Below are 25,775 nucleotides of genomic sequence, written 5' to 3'. Positions count from 1 at the left end.
CTCCTACCTGACCGTAAATCTTTTATGGACCCAACCTTGATTTTTTTATAGGACACATCTTATGAGCTTTATGAGCTCAAGGAGATATTTCCTTTCTTAAATTGAAAGCAGAACGATCTGCCCCCCCCCCCCCAAAAAAAAAACACAAGTATAATAAATATAAAGACAAATGGCCAAAGAGGAGCACAAATAATGACTTATTGAGAAATTAAAATGAATACCTTTCCTCTCGCCCCAAGAAAGAGACACGGATAGAGGGGGCAGGGAGAAAAAAAAAAAAAATCGAGGCGATTCTTCAAACGAATCATTTCCAAACCTGTGAGCATCGCCCACCCTGCTTTGAGGGACTCTTGGGATGCACAATCTCCAAATCTCCATCTAATTGTCATTCTATTTCTGTCCATCCTCCCTCCTCCCTATTTTTGATGCCATGCCGTCTTTATCTAACAGATTGAGCAGTGATAGAGAGGTGATCAACCTCCAATGAAGGATTATTTGGCCAATGAAACAAGAAGGAGGAATTTCTCTCTCCCTCCCACTCCTTGAAATTAAAAGTTAAACATAGCAATTATCTGCCTTTCAACGGACATCCCACTATCCCATCCGTCTGAAGCCATGCGGAAAAGTCAATTCAGTTTGTTTGTGTTCCCATTAGAGGAGAGATAAGGAAACTAAATGTCCCCATTCTGTTGATGGCTAAAGAGGAAACATAGGCCTCTAGCTCTATCAGAGGAGGCTGGTGGGAGGAGCTATAGGAGGACAGGCTCATTGTGATAGCTGGAATGGAATAAATGGAACAGAGTCAAATGTGGTTACCATATGTTTGATGTGTTTAATACCGTTCAATTAATTCCATTCCAGCATTACAATGAGCCCATCCTTCTATAGCTCCTCCCACCAGCTCCTCTATTTTCTATAATACTATGTTATCTAAAGGCCTCGTAACACCAGTATCAGTCTTCAGGGTAAGAAGGCTGACTAAGCTGCACTGCACAGTGCTTGGTCTGCACTGCTACCCCAATTGAATCATATACAGTACCTCATATTTGTTCAGGAAATTGAGTCACTAGGAGCAACCTGGATAATCACAACACCATCGTCTTTAAATTAGCTAGTTGATGTATTTACAGTTCTTGTTCGTCACTAAAGTTTTCCTCAATACACAGAGTACAGTATATGATTCTTCAGACTGTGGGTTGGTGCTGGAAACATGGATTTACCATAGAAGAGAAGTAAAGAAGCTGAGCTTGTCTGCTGTCCATTCTGTCTTTACTGAGGTACTGTAATAGACAGATGGCTGAGGACTATTAGAAATTCCTGTGAAGTTGAGCTTGAAAGACAACAAGCTGAAAGAGTACGTGCCAGTGAGTATAGAGAGAGGGAAATATCGCCTCAGACCTTCTATTGAAGAGGGCTTCAGTGGAGAATTAGAACCAACCCTTAGGCAAGAGATTGAAGCTTCAATCAAGTGTTTAACCAGAATATACAGCATAATTAATTAACAATATGGAGACAAGTTTAAATGAATGGAGATAATCAGCTACTGTACTGCCTGACTCGCAGGTCAGGAAAACGACTTAAAAATAATCCACTAAAACTTCCGATCCTAAAGAGCCAAGCACAAAAACAACTTCCTGCCAATCACCAAACTTGTTCAAATGAGCTCGAGAACGACGTGTCTTTTAGGTGTCTTTTTAAGTCTGGAATCTCCCGTCACCCCACACCAACCGTCCAATCAAAGATCTCAGAGGACTTTCATCAACAGAGATGTTACATAGGTGTAAAGACGTCTCAGCGCCTCGTCCTGTCTGTCTCTGGCTAATGGCCCTGGCTGACAAGGCTCTACAGTGGGAGATGGAATTAATTGGCTTTTTTTGGGAGATGACACAGTCATTGCGCACACTCATGCTTGCTTGCATGCACGCACACGCAAATGTGCGCACACACATACATGACTTATAGGGCTGGTTGCTGCTTGTGCAGTGCATTTAACTGGTGCTGAACATTTCAAAGGAAATCATAAGAAAATTGTATAAAGTGTCCAAATGACTACAATTCACTCATCTTCTAGTCTAGATGATTCACTATTAGAAGACAGTTTTTATTATTCCCCATGGAACGTAGCTCATCTTTTTATAAAACACACGCTGGATGTCTCCAGCCGATTGTGCGTTCATTAGCAACACTCTTATGTTATTAGCATTACGCATGGTGAAACAATCTGCCCGCAAAGGAACGGAAATTGGACAATGAAAGAAACATTAACCAAGAAGAGATATGACCAGATGAACAGCTTACCCAAACGGCCAGCAATGCACTGAAACACAGTCAATTTAGTTTCACTATTTCCCTTTGAAAGGCCAAAAATCACATATCCACCATCAGCTTCCCTCTCCTCTGATCCAGACCGCAATATCTCGCAGATGTGAACGGAAAAAACCTGTTGTTTTGACTTCAGCTCTTTGGCAAAATATAAAATGTTCTATTTTCTTGATATTTCTCGCTGCATCTCTCTCCCAGGAGGAGAACTGCAGGACATTACTATTATGAACATTGTGTTTCTTTGGAAACTCCACTCGACTGGTGTCAGATGCTTCAACCAATGACTGTTTGAGACATGAGCAACATTTAGATGTATACTGAGTGTACAAAACATTAGGAACAAGTTCCTAATATTGAGTTGCATCCCCTTTTGCTCTCAGAACAGCCTCAATTCATCGGAGCACGGACTCTACAAGGTGTAAAGTGTTCCACAGGGATGCTGGTACATGTTGACTCCAATGCTTCCCACAGTTGTGTCAAGTTGGATGGTGGACCATTCTTGATACACACAGGAAACTGTTGAGCGTGAAAAATCCACTAGCGTTACAGTTCTTGACACACTCAATCCATGTCTCTGAAAAATCCTTCTTTAACCTGTGTCCTCCCCTTCATCTACACTGATTGAAGTGGATTTAACAGGTGACATCAATAAGGGATCCTAGCTTTCACCTGGTCAGTCTATGTAATGGAAAAAGCAGGTGTTCTTAATGTATTGGTTTGTTGTCCTCTCGTTTACGTTTTGTATTTTTCATCTTTTTTTGTATATATTCCAATGTATTTTTCAATCTCTTTTTCCATTTTTAAATTAAATATACCTTCCGGTAACCCGCCTCACTCAATGTGAAACAGATCCGCAATTTTTTTAGACCCTATAGCCAAAACTTTCATCAGAAGGTAGCCAGCTAATTAGCTAAGTTACTAGCTATTTAGTCATTGTTAGCCACTGCTAGCGGCCTTTACCCTCTGCTCAGGCACCAGCCGTTTTTTTTGCCTGGATAATACCTGCCAGGCTCGGACTGTTTTTCTCCACTACAACGCCAGATTCCTGCCGTAAACCCTGGACCATTGATCATCACAGATAACTAGCTGTCACTGAGTGACCCAGCCCCGAAGCTAGCCCTGAGCCAGGTGCTAGCAAACGAAATTACCACAACTACAATACCTCTTTCGCCATCTGGCCGGACCGGACCGGTAATTTTGTCGACACGGCGCCCCGCCGTACCACCACGACTGGTCCGCAGACGTAATTCCATCAGCTGTGCCTTCAACCGGCCTTTGCCGGACGACGGAGCAGACGCTTCTACTTACACCGGACTGCTAACTTTAAACACCGTGTCTCCCGCGTGCTAGCGTAGCAACGACTACCCCGCGGCATCCTTGTTCCATCTATTGCTGTACACTGGACCCTATGATCACTTGGCTACATAGCTGATGCCTGCTGGACTGTTCATTTATCACGGTACTCCACTTTGTTTACCTATGTTTATCTGTCAGCCCTAGCAAGGGAAATCAGGCCCTGTGTGTAGTTAACCGACCCTCTGCCCATTCATCCCCATTTTACCTGTTGTCTTAGCTGATTAGCTGTTGTTGTCTTACCCGTTGTTGACTTAGCTAGCTCTCCCAATCAACAGCTGTGATTGCATTATGCCTCGCTTTATGTCTCTCTCAAATGTCAATATGCCTTGTATACTGTTGTTTAGGGTAATTATCATTGTTTTAGTTTACTGCGGAGCGCCTAGTCCCACTGTACATGCCTTAGATACCTCCTTTGTCCCACCTCCCACATATGCGGTGACCTCACCCAGTATAACCAGCGTGTCCAGAGATGCAACCTCTCTTATCATCACTCAGTGCCTGGGCTTGTACCCGCACCCCACCATACCCCTGTCTGCACATTATGCCCTGAATCTATTCTACCACGCCCAGAAATCTGCTCCTTTTATTCTCTGTCCCCAAAGCACTAGACGACCAATTTTGCTAGCCTTTAGCCGTATCCTCATCCTACTCCTCCTCTGTTCCTCGGGTGATGTGGAGGCTAACCCAGGCACTCTCATTTGTTGACTTCTGTAATCGAAAAAGCCTTGGTTTCATGCATGTTAACATCAGAAGCCTCCTCCCTAAGTTTGTTTTACTCACTGCTTTAGCACACTCCGCCAACTCTGATGTCCTTGCCGTGTCTGAATCCTGGCTTAGGAAGGCCACCAAAAATTCGGAGATTTCCATACCCAACTACAACATTTTCGGTCAAGATAGAACTGCCAAAGGGGGAGGAGTTGCAATCTACTGCAGAGATAGCTTGCAAAGTTCTGTCATACTTTCCAGGTCTATAACAAAACAGCTTGAGCTTCTAATTTAAAAAATGTATCTCTCCAGAAATAAGTCTCTTACTGTTGCCGCCTGTTATAGACCACCCTCAGCTCCCAGCTGTGCCCTGGACACCATATGTGAATTGATTTCCCCCCATCTATCTTCAGAGTTTGTTCTGTTAGGTGACCTAAACTGGGATATGCTTAACATGCTTAACACCCCAGCAGTCCTACAATCTAAGCTAGATGCCCTCAATCTCACACAAATTATCAAGGAAACCACCAGGTACTACCCTAAATCCGTAAGCATGGGCATAAATATTATCCTGACCAACTTGCCCTCCAAATACACCTCTGCTGTTTTCAATCAGGATCTCAGCGATCACTGCCTCATTGCCTGCATCCACTATGGGTCCGCGGTCAAATGCTCCCTAAAACACTTCTGCGAGCAGGCCTTTCTAATCGACCTGGCCCAGGTATCCTGGAAGGATATTGACCTCATCCCGTCTGTCGAGGATGCCTGGTCTGTAACGGCTGTCCTCTCTCTCTTCATAAGAAGAGGTGGAGTAGTGATCGAGCCAAGGCGCAGCGTAGTGAAATTACATACTTTATTAACGAAAACACGAACTTGACTAAACTAACAAAACAATAAACGGTGTAGACAAACCTAGACGACGAACTTACATAAAACAAGAAGAACGCACGAATAGGAAACATAGGCTACACAAAACGAACAAACCGTAAACAGTCCCGCGTGGTGTACAGACACAGACACGGAAGACAATCACCCACAAACAAACAGTGAGAACGCCCTACCTAAATATGACTCTTAATTAGAGGAAAACGCAAACCACCTGCCTCTAATCAAGAGCCATACCAGGTCACCCAAAACCAACATAGAAACAGATAACATAGACTGCCCACCCAAAACACATGCCCTGACCATAAACACATAAAAAACAACATAAAACAGGTCAGGACTGTTACAGAACCCCCCCCTCAAGGTGCGAACGCCGGGCGCACCAGCACAAAGTCCAGGGGAGGGTCTGGGTGGGCAGTTGACCACGGTGGTGGCTCCGGCTCAGGACGCTCTCCCCACACCACCATAGTCACTCCCCTCTTCTGTCTACCCCTTCCACTGACCACCCTAAAACTACCTTCCCCTAAATAAACGGCCAGCACCGGGACAAGGGGCAGCACCGGGACAAGGGGCAGCACCGGAACAAGGGGCAGCACCAGGATAAGGACCAGCACCGGAATAAGGATCAGCACCGGGACAAGGGGCAGCACCGGGACAAGGGGCAGCACCGGGACAAGGGGCAGCACCGGAACAAGGGGCAGCACCGGGACAAGGGGCAGCACCGGGACAAGGGGCAGCACCGGGACAAGGGGCAGCACCGGGACAAGGGGCAGATCCCGGCTGAAGGACTCTGGCAGGTCCTGTTTGGACGGCTCTGGCAGGTCCTGGCTGGACGGCTCTGGCAGGTCCATGCAGGCTGACGGCTCTCGACGCTCATGGCAGACTGACGGCTCTCTACGCTCATGGCAGGCTGACGGCTCTCTACGCTCATGGCAGGCTGACGGCTCTCGACGCTCATGGCTCTCTGACGGCTCTGGCTGCTCATGGCTCTCTGACGGCTCTGGCTGCTCATGGCTCTCTGACGGCTCTGGCTGCTCATGGCTCTCTGACGGCTCTGGCTGCTCATGGCTCTCTGACGGCTCTGGCTGCTCATGGCTCTCTGACGGCTCTGACGGCTCATGGCTCTCTGACGGCTCTGGCTGCTCATGGCTCGCTGGCGGCTCTGGCAGATCCTGTCTGGTTGGCGGCTCTGGCAGATCCTGTCTGGTTGGCGGCTCTGGCAGATCCTGTCTGGTTGGCGGCTCTGGCAGATCCTGTCTGGTTGGCGGCTCTGGCAGATCCTGTCTGGTTGGCGGCTCTGGCAGATCCTGTCTGGCGGGCGGCTCTAGCGGCTCCTGTCTGGCTGACGGCTCTAGCGGCTCCTGTCTGGCGGATGGCTCTGTAGGCTCATGGCAGACGGGCGGCTTTGCAGGCTCATGGCAGACGGGCGGCTTTGCAGGCTCCTGGCAGACGGATGACTCAGATGGCGCTGGGGAGACGGATGGCTCAGATGGCGCTGGGGAGACGGATGGCTCAGATGGCGCTGGTGAGACGGATGGCTCAGATGGCGCTGGGGAGACGGATGGCTCAGATGGCGCTGGTGAGACGGATGGCTCTGGCCGGATACGGCGCACTGTAGACCTGGTGCGTGGTGCCGGAACTGGAGGCACCGTGCTAATGATAAGCACCTTCCTACTAGTGCGGGGAGCAGGAACAGGGCACACTGTACTCTCAAAGCCTACTCTATCCCTGATGCGAGGTACCGGCACTGGTGACACCGGGCTGAGGACAAGCACATCAGGATTAGTAGGGGGAGAAGATACAGTGTGTTCAGGGCTCTGGAGACGCACAGGTGGCTTAGTGCGTGGTGCCGGAACTGGAGGCACCGGGCTAGATACACGCACTACAGGGAGAGTGCGTGGAGGAGGAACAGGGCTCAGGATACGCACTGGTAGCCTAGTGCGTAGTGTAGACACTGTAGGTACTAGGCTGGGGCGGGGAGGTGGTGCCGGAAATACCGGACCGTGGAGGCGTACTGGCTCTCTTGAGCATTGAGCCTGCCCGACCTTACCTGGTTGAATGCTCCCGGTTGCCCGACCAGTGCGGGGAGGTGGAATAACCCGCACCGGCCTATGTAGGCGAACCGGGGAAACCATGCGTAAGGCCGGTGCCATGTATGCCGGCCCGAGGAGACGCACTGGAGACCAGACGCGTTGAGCCGGCCTCATGACACCTGGCTCAATACCCAATCTAGCCCTCCCAGTGCGGGGAGGTGGAATAACCCGCACTGGGCTATGCACTCGTACAGGAGACACCGTGCGCTCTACTGCGTAACACGGCGCCTGCCCGTACTCCCGCTCTCCACGGTAAGCCTGGGAAGTGGGCGCAGGTCTCCTACCTGCCCTTGGCCCACTACCTTCTAGCCCCCCCCCAAGAAATTTTTGGGAATTACTTACGGGCTTTTTGGGCTTCCGTGCCAGACGCGTTCCCTCATAGCTCCGGTTCCTCTCTCCGGTAGCCTCTGCTCTTCTCAGTGCCTCCAGCTGTTCCCATGGGAGGCGATCCCTACCAGCCAGGATCTCCTCCCAAGTGTAGCAACCCTTTCCGTCCAATATATCGTCCCATGTCCATTGCTCCTTCTTTTCCTGTCCCTTACTCCGTTGACTCCGCTGCTTGGCTCTGGTATGGTGGGTGATTCTGTAACGGCTGTCCTCTCTCTCTTCATAAGAAGAGGTGGAGTAGTGATCGAGCCAAGGCGCAGCGTAGTGAAATGACATACTTTATTAACGAAAACACGAACTTGACTAAACTAACAAAACAATAAACGGTGTAGACAAACCTAGACGACGAACTTACATAAAACAAGAAGAACGCACGAATAGGAAACATAGGCTACACAAAACGAACAAACCGTAAACAGTCCCGCGTGGTGTACAGACACAGACACGGAAGACAATCACCCACAAACAAACAGTGAGAACGCCCTACCTAAATATGACTCTTAATTAGAGGAAAACGCAAACCACCTGCCTCTAATCAAGAGCCATACCAGGTCACCCAAAACCAACATAGAAACAGATAACATAGACTGCCCACCCAAAACACATGCCCTGACCATAAACACATAAAAAACAACATAAAACAGGTCAGGACTGTTACAGAACCCCCCCCTCAAGGTGCGAACGCCGGGCGCACCAGCACAAAGTCCAGGGGAGGGTCTGGGTGGGCAGTTGACCACGGTGGTGGCTCCGGCTCAGGACGCTCTCCCCACACCACCATAGTCACTCCCCTCTTCTGTCTACCCCTTCCACTGACCACCCTAAAACTACCTTCCCCTAAATAAACGGCCAGCACCGGGACAAGGGGCAGCACCGGGACAAGGGGCAGCACCGGAACAAGGGGCAGCACCAGGATAAGGACCAGCACCGGAATAAGGATCAGCACCGGGACAAGGGGCAGCACCGGGACAAGGGGCAGCACCGGGACAAGGGGCAGCACCGGAACAAGGGGCAGCACCGGGACAAGGGGCAGCACCGGGACAAGGGGCAGCACCGGGACAAGGGGCAGCACCGGGACAAGGGGCAGATCCCGGCTGAAGGACTCTGGCAGGTCCTGTTTGGACGGCTCTGGCAGGTCCTGGCTGGACGGCTCTGGCAGGTCCATGCAGGCTGACGGCTCTCGACGCTCATGGCAGACTGACGGCTCTCTACGCTCATGGCAGGCTGACGGCTCTCTACGCTCATGGCAGGCTGACGGCTCTCGACGCTCATGGCTCTCTGACGGCTCTGGCTGCTCATGGCTCTCTGACGGCTCTGGCTGCTCATGGCTCTCTGACGGCTCTGGCTGCTCATGGCTCTCTGACGGCTCTGGCTGCTCATGGCTCTCTGACGGCTCTGGCTGCTCATGGCTCTCTGACGGCTCTGACGGCTCATGGCTCTCTGACGGCTCTGGCTGCTCATGGCTCGCTGGCGGCTCTGGCAGATCCTGTCTGGTTGGCGGCTCTGGCAGATCCTGTCTGGTTGGCGGCTCTGGCAGATCCTGTCTGGTTGGCGGCTCTGGCAGATCCTGTCTGGTTGGCGGCTCTGGCAGATCCTGTCTGGTTGGCGGCTCTGGCAGATCCTGTCTGGCGGGCGGCTCTAGCGGCTCCTGTCTGGCTGACGGCTCTAGCGGCTCCTGTCTGGCGGATGGCTCTGTAGGCTCATGGCAGACGGGCGGCTTTGCAGGCTCATGGCAGACGGGCGGCTTTGCAGGCTCCTGGCAGACGGATGACTCAGATGGCGCTGGGGAGACGGATGGCTCAGATGGCGCTGGGGAGACGGATGGCTCAGATGGCGCTGGGGAGACGGATGGCTCAGATGGCGCTGGGGAGACGGATGGCTCAGATGGCGCTGGTGAGACGGATGGCTCTGGCCGGATACGGCGCACTGTAGACCTGGTGCGTGGTGCCGGAACTGGAGGCACCGTGCTAATGATAAGCACCTTCCTACTAGTGCGGGGAGCAGGAACAGGGCACACTGTACTCTCAAAGCCTACTCTATCCCTGATGCGAGGTACCGGCACTGGTGACACCGGGCTGAGGACAAGCACATCAGGATTAGTAGGGGGAGAAGATACAGTGTGTTCAGGGCTCTGGAGACGCACAGGTGGCTTAGTGCGTGGTGCCGGAACTGGAGGCACCGGGCTAGATACACGCACTACAGGGAGAGTGCGTGGAGGAGGAACAGGGCTCAGGATACGCACTGGTAGCCTAGTGCGTAGTGTAGACACTGTAGGTACTAGGCTGGGGCGGGGAGGTGGTGCCGGAAATACCGGACCGTGGAGGCGTACTGGCTCTCTTGAGCATTGAGCCTGCCCGACCTTACCTGGTTGAATGCTCCCGGTTGCCCGACCAGTGCGGGGAGGTGGAATAACCCGCACCGGCCTATGTAGGCGAACCGGGGAAACCATGCGTAAGGCCGGTGCCATGTATGCCGGCCCGAGGAGACGCACTGGAGACCAGACGCGTTGAGCCGGCCTCATGACACCTGGCTCAATACCCAATCTAGCCCTCCCAGTGCGGGGAGGTGGAATAACCCGCACTGGGCTATGCACTCGTACAGGAGACACCGTGCGCTCTACTGCGTAACACGGCGCCTGCCCGTACTCCCGCTCTCCACGGTAAGCCTGGGAAGTGGGCGCAGGTCTCCTACCTGCCCTTGGCCCACTACCTTCTAGCCCCCCCCCAAGAAATTTTTGGGAATTACTTACGGGCTTTTTGGGCTTCCGTGCCAGACGCGTTCCCTCATAGCTCCGGTTCCTCTCTCCGGTAGCCTCTGCTCTTCTCAGTGCCTCCAGCTGTTCCCATGGGAGGCGATCCCTACCAGCCAGGATCTCCTCCCAAGTGTAGCAACCCTTTCCGTCCAATATATCGTCCCATGTCCATTGCTCCTTCTTTTCCTGTCCCTTACTCCGTTGACTCCGCTGCTTGGCTCTGGTATGGTGGGTGATTCTGTAACGGCTGTCCTCTCTCTCTTCATAAGAAGAGGTGGAGTAGTGATCGAGCCAAGGCGCAGCGTAGTGAAATGACATACTTTATTAACGAAAACACGAACTTGACTAAACTAACAAAACAATAAACGGTGTAGACAAACCTAGACGACGAACTTACATAAAACAAGAAGAACGCACGAATAGGAAACATAGGCTACACAAAACGAACAAACCGTAAACAGTCCCGCGTGGTGTACAGACACAGACACGGAAGACAATCACCCACAAACAAACAGTGAGAACGCCCTACCTAAATATGACTCTTAATTAGAGGAAAACGCAAACCACCTGCCTCTAATCAAGAGCCATACCAGGTCACCCAAAACCAACATAGAAACAGATAACATAGACTGCCCACCCAAAACACATGCCCTGACCATAAACACATAAAAAACAACATAAAACAGGTCAGGACTGTTACATGGTCGTTCTTTAAAAGGAATTTCCTCAGCACCTTAAATAAGCATGCCCCTTTCAAAAAATGTAGAACTAAGAACAGATATAGCCCTTGGTTCACTACAGACCTGACTGCCTTTAACCAGCACAAAACATCCTGTGGCGGACTGCAATTGCATCGAATAGTATGCAACTGTTCGGGGAAGTCAGGAAAGCAAAGGCTAGCTTTTTCAAACAGAAATTTGAATCCTGTAGCTCTAACTCCAAAAAGCTTTGGGACACTGTAAAGTCCATGGAGAACAAGAGCACCTCCTCCCAGCTGCCCACTGCACTGAGGCTAGGCGACATAGTCACCACCGATAAATCCCTGATAATCGAAAATTTCAAAAAGCATTTCTCTACAGCTGGCCATGCTTTCCTCCTGGCTACCCCAACCCCAGCCAACAGCTCTGCACCCCTCGCAGCTACTTGCCCGAGCCTCCCCAGCTTCTCCTTCACCCAAATCCAGATCGCAGATGTTCTGAAAGAGCTGCAAAATCTGGACCCGTACAAATCAGCTGGGCTAGACAATCTGGACCCTCTCTTTCCAAAATGATCCGCCGCCATTGTTGCAACCCCTATTACCAGTCTGGTCAACCTCTCTTTTGTTTCGTCCGAGATCCCTAAAGATTGGAAAGCTGCCGCGGTCATCCCCCTCTTCAAAGGGGGTGACACTCTAGACCCAAACTGTTACAGACCTATGTCCACCCTGCCCTGCTTTTCTAAAGTCTTTGAAAGCAAAGTTAATAAACAGATAACTGACCCTTTCGAATCCCACCTTACCTTCTCCGCTGTGCAATCCGATTTCCGAGCTGGTCACGGGTGCACCTCAGCCACGCTCAAGGTCCTAAACGATATCATAACCGCCATCAATAAAAGACAGTACTGTGCAGCTGTCTTCATCGACCTGGCTAAGGCTTTCGACTCTGTCAATCACAACATTCTTATTGGCAGACTCAACAGCCTTGGTTTCTCAAATGATTGCCTCGCCTGGTTCACCAACTACTTCGCAGACAGAATTCAGTGTGTCAAATCGGAAGGCCTGTTGTCCGGACCTCTGGCAGCCTCTATGGGGATACCACAGGGTTCAATTCTCGGGCCGACTCTTTTCTCTGTGTATATCAATGATGTCGCTCTTGCTGCGGGTGATTCCCTGATTCACCTCTACGCAGATGACACCATTCTGTATACATCTGGCCCTTCTGTGTTAACTAACCTCCAAACGAGCTTCAATGCCATATAACACTCCTTCTGTGGCCTCCAACTGCTCTTAAACGCTAGCACCAAATGCATGCTTTTCAACCGTTCACTGCCCGCACCCGCCCGCCCGACAAGCATCACTACTCTGGACGGTTCTGACCTAGAATACGTGGACAACTACAAATACCTAGGTGTCTGGCTAGACTGTAAACTCCAGACTCATATCGAACATCTCCAGTCCAAAATCAAATCTAGAATCGGCTTTCTATTTCGCAACAAAGCCTCCTTCACTCACGATGTCATCTACAAAATAGCTTCCAATACTCTACTCAGCAAATTGGATGTAGTCTATCACAGTGCCATCTGTTTTGTTACAAAAGCGCCTTATACCACCCACCACTGCGACCTGTATGCTCTAGTCGGCTGGCCCTCGCTACATATTTGTCGCCAGACCCACTGGCTCTAGGTCATCTATAAGTCTATGCTAGGTAAAGCTCCGCCCTATCTCAGCTCACTGGTCACGATGAAAACACCCACCCGTAGCACGCGCTCCAGCAGGTATATCTCACTGGTCATCCCCAAAGCCAACACCTCCTTTGGCTGCCTTTCCTTCCAGTTCTCTGCTGCCAGCGACTGGAACGAATTGCAAACATCGCTGAAGCTGGAGACTTAATTTCCCTCACTAACTTTAAACATCAGCTATCTGAGCAGCTAACCGATCGCTGCAGCTGTGCTTAGTCCATCTGTAAATAGCCCACCCAATCTACCTACCTCATCCCCATATTGTTTTTATTTACTTTGCTGCTCTTTTGCACACCAGTATCACTACCTACATACAATCATCTGATCATCATCATCTGCTCATCTATCACTCCAGTGTTAATCTGCTAAATTGTAATTATTTTTCTACTATGGCCTATTTATTGCCTTACCTCCTCATGCCATTTGCACACACTGTATATAGACTTTCTTTTTTGTTCTATTGTGTTATTGACTGTATGCTTGTTTATTCCATGTGTAACTCTGTGTTGTTTCTGTCGCACTGCTTTGCTTTATCTTGGCCAAGTCACAGTTGTAAATGAGAACTTGTTCTCAACTGGCTTACCTGGTTAAATAAAGTTGAAAAAAAAAAAATTGTGCACTCAGTGATACACGTTAGACAATCCTGCTCTGCCAGCCTGTTCTCATACACTGGACGTAACATAGTAAATGTAAATCCTACTCAATTTAGTATGAAATGTTACGTTTGGTATGGATACATAAAACAGAGGATTACTTAAGGCAAAAACTAAAGTAGGGTGGTTGGTCGGGATGGAATGTTTACGTATAACGTGAACCTCTAGCAACCCAAAGGTTGTCTGTTTGATTCTCATCACAGACAACTTTAGCATTTTAGCTAATTAGCAACTTTGCAACTACTTAGCATGTTAGTTAACCCTTCCCTTAACCCTTTAACCTAACCCTAACCTTAATCCTAACCCCTAGCCTAGCTAACCCCTAGCCTAGCTAACATTAGGTACCTAGCTAACATTAGCATTAGCCACCTAGACAACTAACTAATGTTAGCCACAACAAATTGGAATTCGTAATATATCTTACGTTTTGCAAATTAGTAACATATTGTACAAATGGCAGATTGTAACAAATACGAATTGTAATTCATAACATATCATATGAAATGGATGATGAAAATCCACAAATGAATACATACCATACAAAACGTAACATATCATACTAATTGTCTATCTCTGAGTCCAGATTGACTCTGCTCAAATTCTCCTCATGGAGAAAAGGAGAGGACCAAACACTGAAAACACTATTGATATTCACACAGCAGCCTAGCTGGGAAGCAGTGAAAAGGTTAATAGAGTGCACATAATCTATTCTCTTCAAAGATTACAATTAAATTACCCCTGATGCTCTGATAAACGATTAAAGTTAATAGGCACATTAACAGAGATTGAATGGGAACATGTATTGCTCTTCTGTTACTACTGCATAAAGACCAGTGGAGCGAATAGGAACCCCACAGTATCATCTCCCAATTCCAACACTCAGTTGGACGACGCAGTACATTTCTGACCTGTGGCTAGTCTACGGCACACCCTGACACCAGATACATCCACAATGTGATTCCAACTAATTCCATTTCATTGCAACTGAAAACTAAGACATGCTTGCTGGGCGAATGGTTAAGCTTATTTGCAACTGAAAACTAAGACATGCAAATAAGCTTAACCATTCGCCCAGCAGAGCTCCTGCTGATGGTTTGAACAAGCAGCTCTGTGGCGGTCAGAGCCATTAGCCACCAGCTAGCGCAGGGGAGGGACGCCCAGGAAGACCGAGACACCATTTGGGCCGGTTTAATAATTGAACATGAGACCATAAGCTAACGTCCTCCGAGTCTAAAGATATCTATGAATCTTTACAACTGAGCAGGGAATCACACAGCGCCCCAGTCTCAGTTCACAGAATCTCAACTAAGGAGCATCGGAATTGTGTCTGAGACAAACAGGATATGGAGGAAACAATATGGTAAAGATACCTATGGTGAATTGGCTTTAGCCTCTTTAATATCAGTGCAGATGAAAGGGAGGAGACAAGCCACTTCACACTATTGACATGCCCCCAGAGTATCTGATGGATGTCGTCTGCTCTTTAGATGCTGATGCAGTAGCAGCAAGCGCTGATCTGGAGACAGTCGCTAAAGAGCTTGATTTATTGCCTTTGCAGGAACACAACAACAAGTCGCAAATATAAACCAGGGAAATGATATCTCATATCACACTCTCCATTAGAATAAAGTCCATGGGGAAACACTAAACAGTTGACAAAGTATTTGCTCTCCTTGTTGTTGGCCAATCTAATAGGAAGTAATGTGTTTTGCACCTGGTTCAGTGTGGTACCGTAGACACTTTATTAACAGGATACATGGCTGCACTGTCCAACACTGACCGGTTAATGGAGAGATCGATGCACTGACATACAGGCCCTCTCAGCACTACTACTGTGCATCTCCTGCTCTGCATGATGTGCATTAAAAACCATATAATCAATGAGCACACAACAAGTGTCCCCCATGAGGAGTAGCATAGGCAAGAGCCTTGGAGGGGAGGTGGAGACAGGAGAGAGGGCCAATTGGCTAACTCTATTATTATATCGGCATCTTGAGTGATTCATCACAATATCTATGGGTCTCTGTTTATATGTTTTTCAATGAACCACCGTTGTCTGGGCCTGTATTGACCCTGTTATGAGGGCGTGAGTGAAGTAGACGTCTCAAGGACATCAAATGTGCTTACTTTACAGGCGTTTAATAGGCCACTTCTCCCGGCCCTGCACAGACTATGCACCTTGGCAGGACCACAACATCCCCGAGCGACGACTGAGGCAGCATATCCCCAACGAGCTCTCCCTCCACAATGTCTGCTCTGTGCTATTATCGTCCTTATCATTTAAAATGTGCAGAGCAAAGACATAAAAAAATAAAGAGCTGTGTTTGTATCTATTGATTAAAGTCAGCTTCTGAAGGAGTTTGTGAATAATAACAAGCAGCGACTGGCACAAAGAAGACATTATACTTGTACTCAGATTCCTGACTCTGAAAGTATGGAAGACCTCGATACTGAGTTGAATGGCAGACAGAGTTTTGATGCGTTCTACAGGAGATGCCATTAGTCAAAGGGTGACAGCAGGAGTGAACACATCATTGCTGTCATAATGGACTCTGTCAGCCCCGAGTGCCAGCGATTTTATACTCAGTCCTATCTATCTATCTATCTCTCTGGCAGGAAGGAACACAAACTGCCTAAAGAACGTAAATAAATCAATAGACGAGACAATAGAAGATGTTTCAAGATTTCACAGCACCATAGGCTACACACTGTCATGGTGTGAATGAGTTTTGACGGCAAAGGTCCTCCTCGTGCATTTGATAGACGGAGAAGAGATAGCTTGATCTTAATGGAATTAACACTTCTCAAAAGGATTTGCTCTAGTCTATCTGCACTGAAAGTACTCAGAAATTGAAATATGGCTAATTTGAGTACACAGGTAAAAGCATTTACAAAAGGGGTTCAGTGCTACTCACCATATTCTTGATCTTGATGTGTTGATGGATCACAAACATAATCACCAGGGGCGTATTCATTACACAGATTTGGTTGCAAAACGTTTCTTTGTAAAAGGAAGCAGACGGAACGAAACGGGGAGGGACCTACCTGAATTTGTCCAATAGAAACTTTTGTTTTGCTTCCGTTTGGTTCTTAAACCTTAAACAGTTTCCGTAATGAATACACCCCCTGTTTTGCACAAGAAACCGTTTACTCCAAACGGAAAAACATTTTACAACAAAAACAATAGTTTCTATTTGACAAAGTCAGGTACATTAGGTCCCTCCCTGTATCTTTCGGTTTGCTTCCGTTTAGTTCCTAGTGAATAAACCCTGTTTCAAAATCAAGACCACCACACTTTAAAGCACTCCCCCTTGTGAAGAAATACGTCCACCCCCAAAAGTTAAATATACACTTAGGGGTCGTTAACCCTACAATAATGAAACAGTTCTCGAGTCGAACCCTCTATTTGATCAGGGCTAAAAGTTCGAACTCCCATCTAAAACCAAACTTAGAATTCCTTCTATGTAATAGAAACAGAGGGAACCAGAGATTTTCACGTGGGCACAGTTTGTACATCATCAAACCACTAGTGGAATGGAATCTGCTGAAGAACATGATGAATCGATACCATAGACCAAGGAGGGGCAGCTGCCTGACAACTCGCTGCTCTATCGATCGCTGTCATCCTGGAGAAGAAACGTCAGTTTGGCCGCAGAGATGTGGATGGGTAGCCAGGCAACAGGGGTAGTTCAGTAAGGGTCCAGGGGTCCATTGGTTTGGTGTTTACCTGTAGATAGGTCATGCTAAGAGAGCATTAGGGGTATATGTTGAATAGGAGACAGCTAATTGTGGATTCAACTCAGGAGAACACAAAGGTTGGATGGGAACACTGGCTGCCCTGCACAGCAACGGGGGCTCGTGCATGTGCTCTGTGGTGGGAGATGTAACACAGACACAAAGAGATGTAACACAGACACAAAGAGCATCTCGCTGACCAAGTCTGACTAATAGGGGTCACAAAGCCAAGGCAGTGGGAGGGAAGATTGCGGTAAGGGGAGATGTCAGGTTTAACAACAAAGGTAGTGAGGCCGAAGGTGAACAAACACTTCCCACTACTAATACCTGGCAGCCTATAGGAGAAGGTCAAACACCTGGCAGTGTGGTGCCAGTACAACAACATCTCCTTCAATGTGGGCAAGACAAAGGAGCTTATCATGGACTACAGGAAATGGAGAGCCAAATGCCCCCATTCACATCGACGGGGCTGCGGTTTGAGAGCTTCAAGTTCCTCGGTGTTCACATCGCTAAGGACATAACATGGTCCAAACACACCAAGACAGTAGTGAAGAGGGCATGACAAGAGCCTCTTCCCCCTTAAGAGGCTGAAAAGATTTGGCATGGGCGCTCAGATCCTCAAAACATTCTACAGCTGCACCATTGAGAGCATCTTGACTGCCTGCAGCACTGCATGGCATGGAAACTGCTTGGCAAGGTGCTACAGAGGGTAGTACGTACAGCCGAGTACATCACTGGGGTCGAACTCCCTGCCATCCAGGACCTCTATACCAGGAGGTGTCAGAGGAAGGTCCTAAAAATTGTCAGACTTCAGCCACCCAAGTCATAGACTGCTCTCTCTGCTACTGCACGGCAAGCGGTACTGGTGCACCAAGTCTGGAACCAACAGGACCCTGAACAGCTTCTACACCCAAAGCCATAAGAATGCTAAATAGCTACCCGAACTATCTGCATTGACCCTTTTTGACTCTATGCATATACACTGGACACTACCCACACACTCACACATAGAGTGCATTCGGGAAAGTATTCAGTCCCTTTTTACTTTTTCCACATTTTGTTATGTTACAGCGTTATTCTAAAATGTATTAAATAATTGTTTTCCCTCATCAATCTACACACAATACCCCATAATGACAAAGCAAAAACAGGTTTTTAGAAATGTTTTGAATTTATATATATATATGAAGTATTCAGACCCTTTGCTATGAGACTCGAAACTGAGCTCAGGTGCATCCTGTTTCCATTTATCATCCTTGAGATATTTCTACAACTTGATTGGAGTCCACCTGTGGTAAATTCAATTGATTGGACATGATTTGGAAAGGCACACACCTGTCTATATAAAAACCAGGCCATGAGGTTGAAGGAATTGTCCACAGAGCTCCTAGACAGGATTGTGTCGAGGCACAGATATGGTGAAGGGTACCAAAAACATTCTGCAGCATTGAAGGTCCCCAAGAACACAGTGGCCTCCATCATTCTTAAATGGAAGAAGTTTGGAACTACCAAGACTATTCCTAGAGCTGACTGCCCAACCAAACTGAGCAATCGGGGGAGAAGGGCCTTGGTCAGGGAGGTGACCAAGAACCCGAGGGTCACTTTGACAGAGCTCCAGAGTTCCTCTGTGGAGATGGGAGAACCTTCCAGAAGAACAACCATCTCTGCAGCGCTCAATTTATCAGGCCTTTATGGTAAAGTGGCCAGATGGAAGCCACTCCTCAGTAAAATACACATGACAGCCCACTTGGAGTTTGCCAAAAGGCACCTAAAGGACTCTCAGACCATGAGAAACAAGATTCTCTGGTCTGATGAAACCAAGATTGAACTCTTTGGCCTGAATGCCAAGCGCCACGTCTGGAGGAAACCTGGCACCATCCCTACGGTGAAGCATGGTGGTTGCAGCATCATGCTGTGGGGATGTTCTTCAGACTAGTCAGGATCGAGGGAAAGATGAACGGAGCTAAGTACAGAGAGATCCTTGATGAAAACCTGCTCCAGAGTGCTCAGGACCTCAGACTGGGGCAAAGGTTCACCTTCCAACAGGACATTGACTTTAAGCACACAGCTAGGACAACTCTGGAGTGTCTTCGGGACAAGTTTCTGAATGTCCTTGAGTAGCCCTGCCAGAGCCCGGACTTGAACCCGATCCAACATCTCTGGAGAGACCTGAAAATACCTGTGCAGAGACACTCCCCATCCAACCTGACAGAGCTTGAGAGGATCTGCAGAGAAGAATGGGAGAAACCCCCCCCAAATACAGGTGTGCCAAGCTTCATACACAAGAAGACTCGAGGCTATAATCACTGCCAATGGTACTTCAACAAAGTACTGAGTAAAGGGTCTGAATATTTATGTAAATGTAATATTTCAGTTGTATTGTTATTTTTTTGCAAAAAAAAGTTTTGAAAATGTTTTTTCTTTGTCATTATGGGGTATTGTGTGAAGATTGATGAGGAGAAACAAAACAATTTAATCAATTTTAGAATAAGGCTGTAATGTACATTTTGGGGGAAAAAGTCAAGGGATCTGAATACCTTCCAAGTGCACTGTACTTACACTGACACTCCAACGCATACACACACACACATACATACACACTCACTCACACATATCACGTACACACAGACACACATTTGCCACACACACACTTCCACACTCACCACACACGCTGATACTGTTTATTATCTATCCTGTTGCTGAGTCATTTTACCCCTTCCTATATGTACATATCTACCTCCATTTCCTCATACCCCTGCACATTGACTCAGTACTGGTACCCCATGTATATAGCTAAGCTATCATTGCTCATTGAGTATTTATATTATTAATATTAATATTTTGTTTTGTATTCTGCATTGTTGGGAAGGGCCTGTAAGTAAGCATTTCACTGGTAGCTTTGCTACCTGTTGTTTACAGAGCATGTGACAATAATTGTTTTATTTGATTTGGCCTGGAACATTCTGTCTCATGATTCTCCCTCCAGGCCTATCTATTGTTTAAATGCCACCAGCTGTTGTACTCACAGTAGTTGTTATCAGCTAAGTGCACTTACAGTACACACCCACTTTTAAATAGTCTGTTGAAGAAGGCTGAAATAGACGGAAGAAGCTGCCAGTGTTCTGTAAATCACTTTCTAACTCTAGCTGTGCAGGAGGAAAGTTTGGGGAGAGAGTGGTTCACCAAAGTCACTGAGGCAGCATGTGGTCCCTCCAACATATTACCCAGCCTGCCCCGATGTTGTTCAGCAGCCCACGCCTCCATAGCCGGCAGCCACGCAGCACCTGGGGTGCTCCGTCATAACAGCAATCATAAATCTCCTTTTATTCCAAATTAAAATGTTCCTAATAGCTTTCCAGCCACCATTGATTCCTCTACAAATGATTATCCAGCTGAGAAAGCTTGGAGTCTGGGCCCTGGTCGGTTTGGGACTGAGGCTGGGGCTCTGTACGCATTAGCTGTGAGTACAAATAAAAAGGTATTGATAAGTAAATAGCCCATAAGAGATTTATAGGAAGCAACTACCACTACTTCCCTCCACGATAAAAATGCCTTACCTGAGCTGACCTGCCTTTACCTGTAGACAACTCTCCAGTCCAGTCCCCTCTACCCCCCACCTCCCTACCTACCTGTTCAAACATCTCCCTCCTGCTCCCCTGGGCCAGATGGAGAGACAGAGAGCAGGATGAAGGAGCAGAAAGAGAGGAGACGTAGGCTGGGGCCCAGGCCAACCCTTATGCCTCCCTGACAGCTTTTAACTCCAGCCCATGGAGACGGTGGCTTTGTGACCACTGGACTGAATCTTAATTAAAGTCTTGCATTGAAAATTCCTTAAACGCTTATGTGATTAGCCTTGATATGGAGGCAAGTCAGTCCGTCACCCACCAGCACTTTATTCTTTTCATTCTCCTGCTGACTTCTTCATGGATCAAACTTACAAGATGCTGTCCAATATTTCAAATCCACATGCGTACAAGCACACACTGACAGAGCAAGTACTGTTCTACACACAAGCACACACTGACAGAGCAAGTACTGTTCTACACACAAGCACACACTGACAGAGCAGGTACTGTTCTACACACAAGCACACACTGACAGAGCAAGTACTGTTCTACACACAAGCACACACTGACAGAGCAGGTACTGTTCTACACACAAGCACACACTGACAGAGCAAGTACTGTTCTACACACAAGCACACACTGACAGAGCAGGTACTGTTCTACATGTATTCAGATCAGTTGAAAAGCCAAACCGTTTCACCAATCTAAACTGCCTGAGGGATTTGAGCTTAATTTATATATGAAAAGTGTTATTTTTTCCAGAGGAATGGTTTTCCTTTTTTATTTCTCTCTGAAGAAGACAAATTATTTATTGAAATTAAAAGTACAAACATAGGGGATCGTCCAGAGGCAATAACTGATAGAAAGACAAATTATTATCACTATCATACTCTGCATGGATTCTCAGTAGCAACAGGAAGGAGAGAGGACGGTGTGTGTGTGAATGTGTGTCTATGCGCTCACACACTAATTTCTGCATCTGGCAAATATGTCTGTATAACAGGACACTTAGCAATCAATCTGCTTCTACTATTCCCTGCACTATGTAGTGTAGACCATGCCTTTTGGTGAAAAAACAGGAGACAGGCAGAGGATCATCCAGAGACAATCATAGGTAGAAAGACAAATCATTATTATTATAATGACCGGGATTTGTTACTTCATTTGGCAGCATTTAGAGCTGGTTAGTCACGAGCTCCACTCTACATGGAATCTCTGTAGAAATAGATAAAAACTGGAGTAGAGAGGATGGTGTGTGTGTGAATGTGTGTGTGTGAATGTGTGTGTCCATGCGTACACACGCTAATTACTGCGTCTGGCAATTATGTCTGTGAGACAGGACACTTAGCAATCAATCTGCTTCTACTATTCCCTACATTATCAGGTTTAGACCATTCACTTTGGTGAAACATAATCATGAACAGAACAGTGTTCTTTGTGAATTGGTATTTCACAAGTGTGATATCTATTTGAGTCTAAATGCACGTATGTGGTTGCATAATCATTTATGGAAGAAAAAAACCCAGTTGGTGCGGTTCTCTTTTCCATACAGAAGGTGGGAGTAGAGTTCAAGGGAACAGAAAGAAACCCATGGATCTTTATCATGTCTGACATGTATGTAAAATAGCTTTTTCTTTTCACTTCATGAATATATGAAACATTAGACCAACTCCCTGATAGGAAGCGCTAGTTCAAACATCGGTTTTGATGTCTGTTTGACCTGGTTCAAACATCGGTTTTGATGTCTATTTGACCTGGTTCAAACATCGGTTTTGATGTCTATTTGACCTGGTTCAAACATCGGTTTTGATGTCTATTTGGCCTGGTTCAAACATCAGTTTTGATGTCTATTTGACCTGGTTCAAACATCGGTTTTGATGTCTATTTGGCCTGGTTCAAACATCGGTTTTGATGTCTATTTGACCTGGTTCAAACATCGGTTTTGATGTCTATTTGACCTGGTTCAAACATCGGTTTTGATGTCTATTTGGCCTGGTTCAAACATCGGTTTTGATGTCTATTTGACCTGGTTCAAACATCGGTTTTGATGTCTATTTGGCCTGGTTCAAACATCGGTTTTGATGTCTATTTGACCTGGTTCAAACATCAGTTTTGATGTCTATTTGACCTGGTTCAAACATCGGTTTTGATGTCTATTTGGCCTGGTTCAAACATCAGTTTTGATGTCTATTTGACCTGGTTCAAACATCGGTTTTGATGTCTATTTGGCCTGGTTCAAACATCGGTTTTGATGTCTATTTGACCTGGTTCAAACATCAGTTTTGATGTCTATTTGACCTGGTTCAAACATCGGTTTTGATGTCTATTTGACCTGGTTCAAACATTGGTTTTGATGTCTATTTGGCCTGGTTCAAACATCGGTTTTGATGTCTATTTGACCTGGTTCAAACATTGGTTTTGATGTCTATTTGACCCAGTCTTACTATCACATATAGAATAGCGATAAGCAGCACATCAAATAGATGGCCTCCAAGGGAGAATCTCATTCCATACTCCTCGCGTCTTCACTCCTCTCTCCTCACCTCCTTCTCAAAACCCATTGGATGAGAAAGCCAGAGGTCTCGCCCCTCTGACCTTCTCCTCCAGTGGGTTTTTAGAAGGAGGCGAGGAGGGAGGACATGAGGAGTATGGAATTGAGATTCTCCCCTAGACTACAAACAGTATCTAAACTACTGGGAACGGCTTCCATTTTCAAGCAAATTATTATGGTTTGATTATAAAACAGGATCTCCCTCCCTGGTCTAGGCAGATAAAGCTCAGTTGAAAACGCCGGAACTGCCTGTGAGCAGGTCCGCAGGCCTGTGGAGAGAGGCAATTTATAGGCTAATTGACAAGACGGAGGCAATGAATCAATTCTTATTCATCATCAGCCTAAATCATAGCTTTTTCTCGACACATATGAAGAGTATTTGTGCCTCTGCATTGCAAAGACAGTAGGAAATTAAGTGCTTTATATTCCCAAGCAGAATTTCCTTCCCAATCAAGAATGGACAGAAAGACCTTTCTAACCATTTTAATCGTGTAGAGGCCCAATCAGAGAAGAGACAAGGGTTGAACAAAATTTGCACTCGCAGTCTGAGTTTATGTCGATGTTTCACAGCTCTGGAATAATTGATTTGTCCTTTATTCTCGGGGAGACGGACAGGGGAAGGCTTTAGACATGGGCAGGGGAAAGAGAGGTCTGATTAACAGAACACCTAACGCTAACACTTCACAGGCCTGCCACTACACTCATCCAGTTTCGCTCTGTTCTCTCTCCCCTGCTCTCTTCTCTCTCCCCCCTGCTCTCTTCTCTCCAGCTACCTTTAGTATTTACAGACTAAAGAAGACATTATGGTGACTGTTGTCTATCAGCCGCAGGTTAAGCTGGGTGAAATGTCTTTCACCTGCTACTGAATGCTTTTGTTTATGTTTTGTGTAGCAGGGTTCCATCATAGACTCTAGTCAAGCTTGAGTGGCACAGCAGGAAACATGTTGCAACCAACTGTTGCCTCACCATTTGAAATGGTTGGGTACTTTTAGTGTGCGCCCCAGGGTTCACTGCTCTTAGTGTGGTACAGAACAGTGCAGTTGATCATTGCCAGTAATGCCTTTTAGAGACGAAAGAAAAGCCTCTATAACAGAAACACCATTGGATACTAGGCAGCCCGCCCACTTCAGCCATACTCAATATACTTCACAAACACGTACGTTAGCACCGTTCCAGTGTGCAGCTCTTTTCAATGATACCATTGTTTTAGATGGGGTGTGTGTCGAGTACTGGCCAATGGGCCAGGACGGAATGTGTTTCCTGACCTGAGCTAGTCCACAGTATTCTATTGACTGTCAGGGAGCATAACAGAACATAACATGCAATGTGTAGGGATGAAGAAAGCGGATTATGATCTCAGATGGTACATAACTGGCTCTTCATTAAGCCATGTGTCATTTAGTGAAATATGAAAAAGAGCTGGGCCATGCCCAATCACAGCGCATTGTGTTTCAGACTGACGTCATGCTCTCAGCCCTCCTCTGTACAGAGCAATGTGCCTGGTAGGTGACCCATGTCTACAAGCATCAGGGAAGCAACCTAATGGTCATACTCCCCCATACCATCAAGATTCCTCATTCACCTCCTGAAAGACACAGGCCTATCGGAGTTGAAAAGGGAGACTTTGTTCAGGTCAAGCTCATGAACACGGGCTGATTCCTTTTGAGAAACCAAAGGATTTGAAGATAAAGACACCAGCGAAGGGAAAATAAAACACCAAGATGTCAAAGAAGTGATAAACATCCCTTTCTCAAACCTCAGCCTATATTTTCTAATGTCATCCTATAGGCTGGAGAGAGCAGCAGACCGTGATAGTGTTCCATTGGCCCTTTACCCAATGGGAGGCAACTGGCTAGGTGTTAGTCAACGACTAAGCAGAGGAGGGTATTTAACCGGGGGGAGAGCGAGCGAGCTAGTTCACCTGGGACTGGGGGCACTTGAGAGGCAGCAGCCAGCGAACAATATGAGCAAGTAATTTTTCCCACTGCCAGAGACACTCACCACTCAGAGCCCAGACAGTATAATGAGGAATCAATGGAATCAATAGCTGCTGCTTGTTATTCATTCAGGATAACCCACTGTGCTCCAGGCTCAGACACAGCTGGAGGGGGGCTTTGATGCTGCTGACAGTTTGACAAAGACACAAGCAATACTCAAGTCATTAAGATGGAGGGCATGGCTGTATACAAAGCACCTAGTATGGATCGCAGCCTCGCAGGTAAGTGGGTGCACAGACAGTGTATAGCTGTATACAAAGGAACTAATATAGATTACAGTTAAGTGTGCGCACCGCTCAGAAGTGTCCGTTCTAAGAGCAGTCAATGAGTGTTTTTCGAT

At 47.1% G+C, this 25,775-nt stretch overlaps 1 protein-coding gene across 1 annotated transcript in view; it reads right to left on the bottom strand.

The window, feature by feature from the left end:
* LOC139533905 (protein FAM180A-like) overlaps window positions 1-16,857 on the bottom strand; it is a 44,125-nt gene extending 27,268 nt beyond the window's left edge. The window contains exon 1 of the mRNA XM_071332387.1: window positions 16,502-16,857. The gene's annotated coding sequence lies outside the window, so the exon portion shown is untranslated. The remainder of the gene's footprint in view (window positions 1-16,501) is intronic.
* Window positions 16,858-25,775: the final 8,918 nt, after the last annotated feature.

The sequence above is a fragment of the Salvelinus alpinus genome, chromosome 11, assembly GCF_045679555.1.
Source record: "Salvelinus alpinus chromosome 11, SLU_Salpinus.1, whole genome shotgun sequence".
NCBI classification, from domain to species: domain Eukaryota; kingdom Metazoa; phylum Chordata; class Actinopteri; order Salmoniformes; family Salmonidae; genus Salvelinus; species Salvelinus alpinus.
This window is presented reverse-complemented; position numbering and strand designations above follow the sequence as displayed.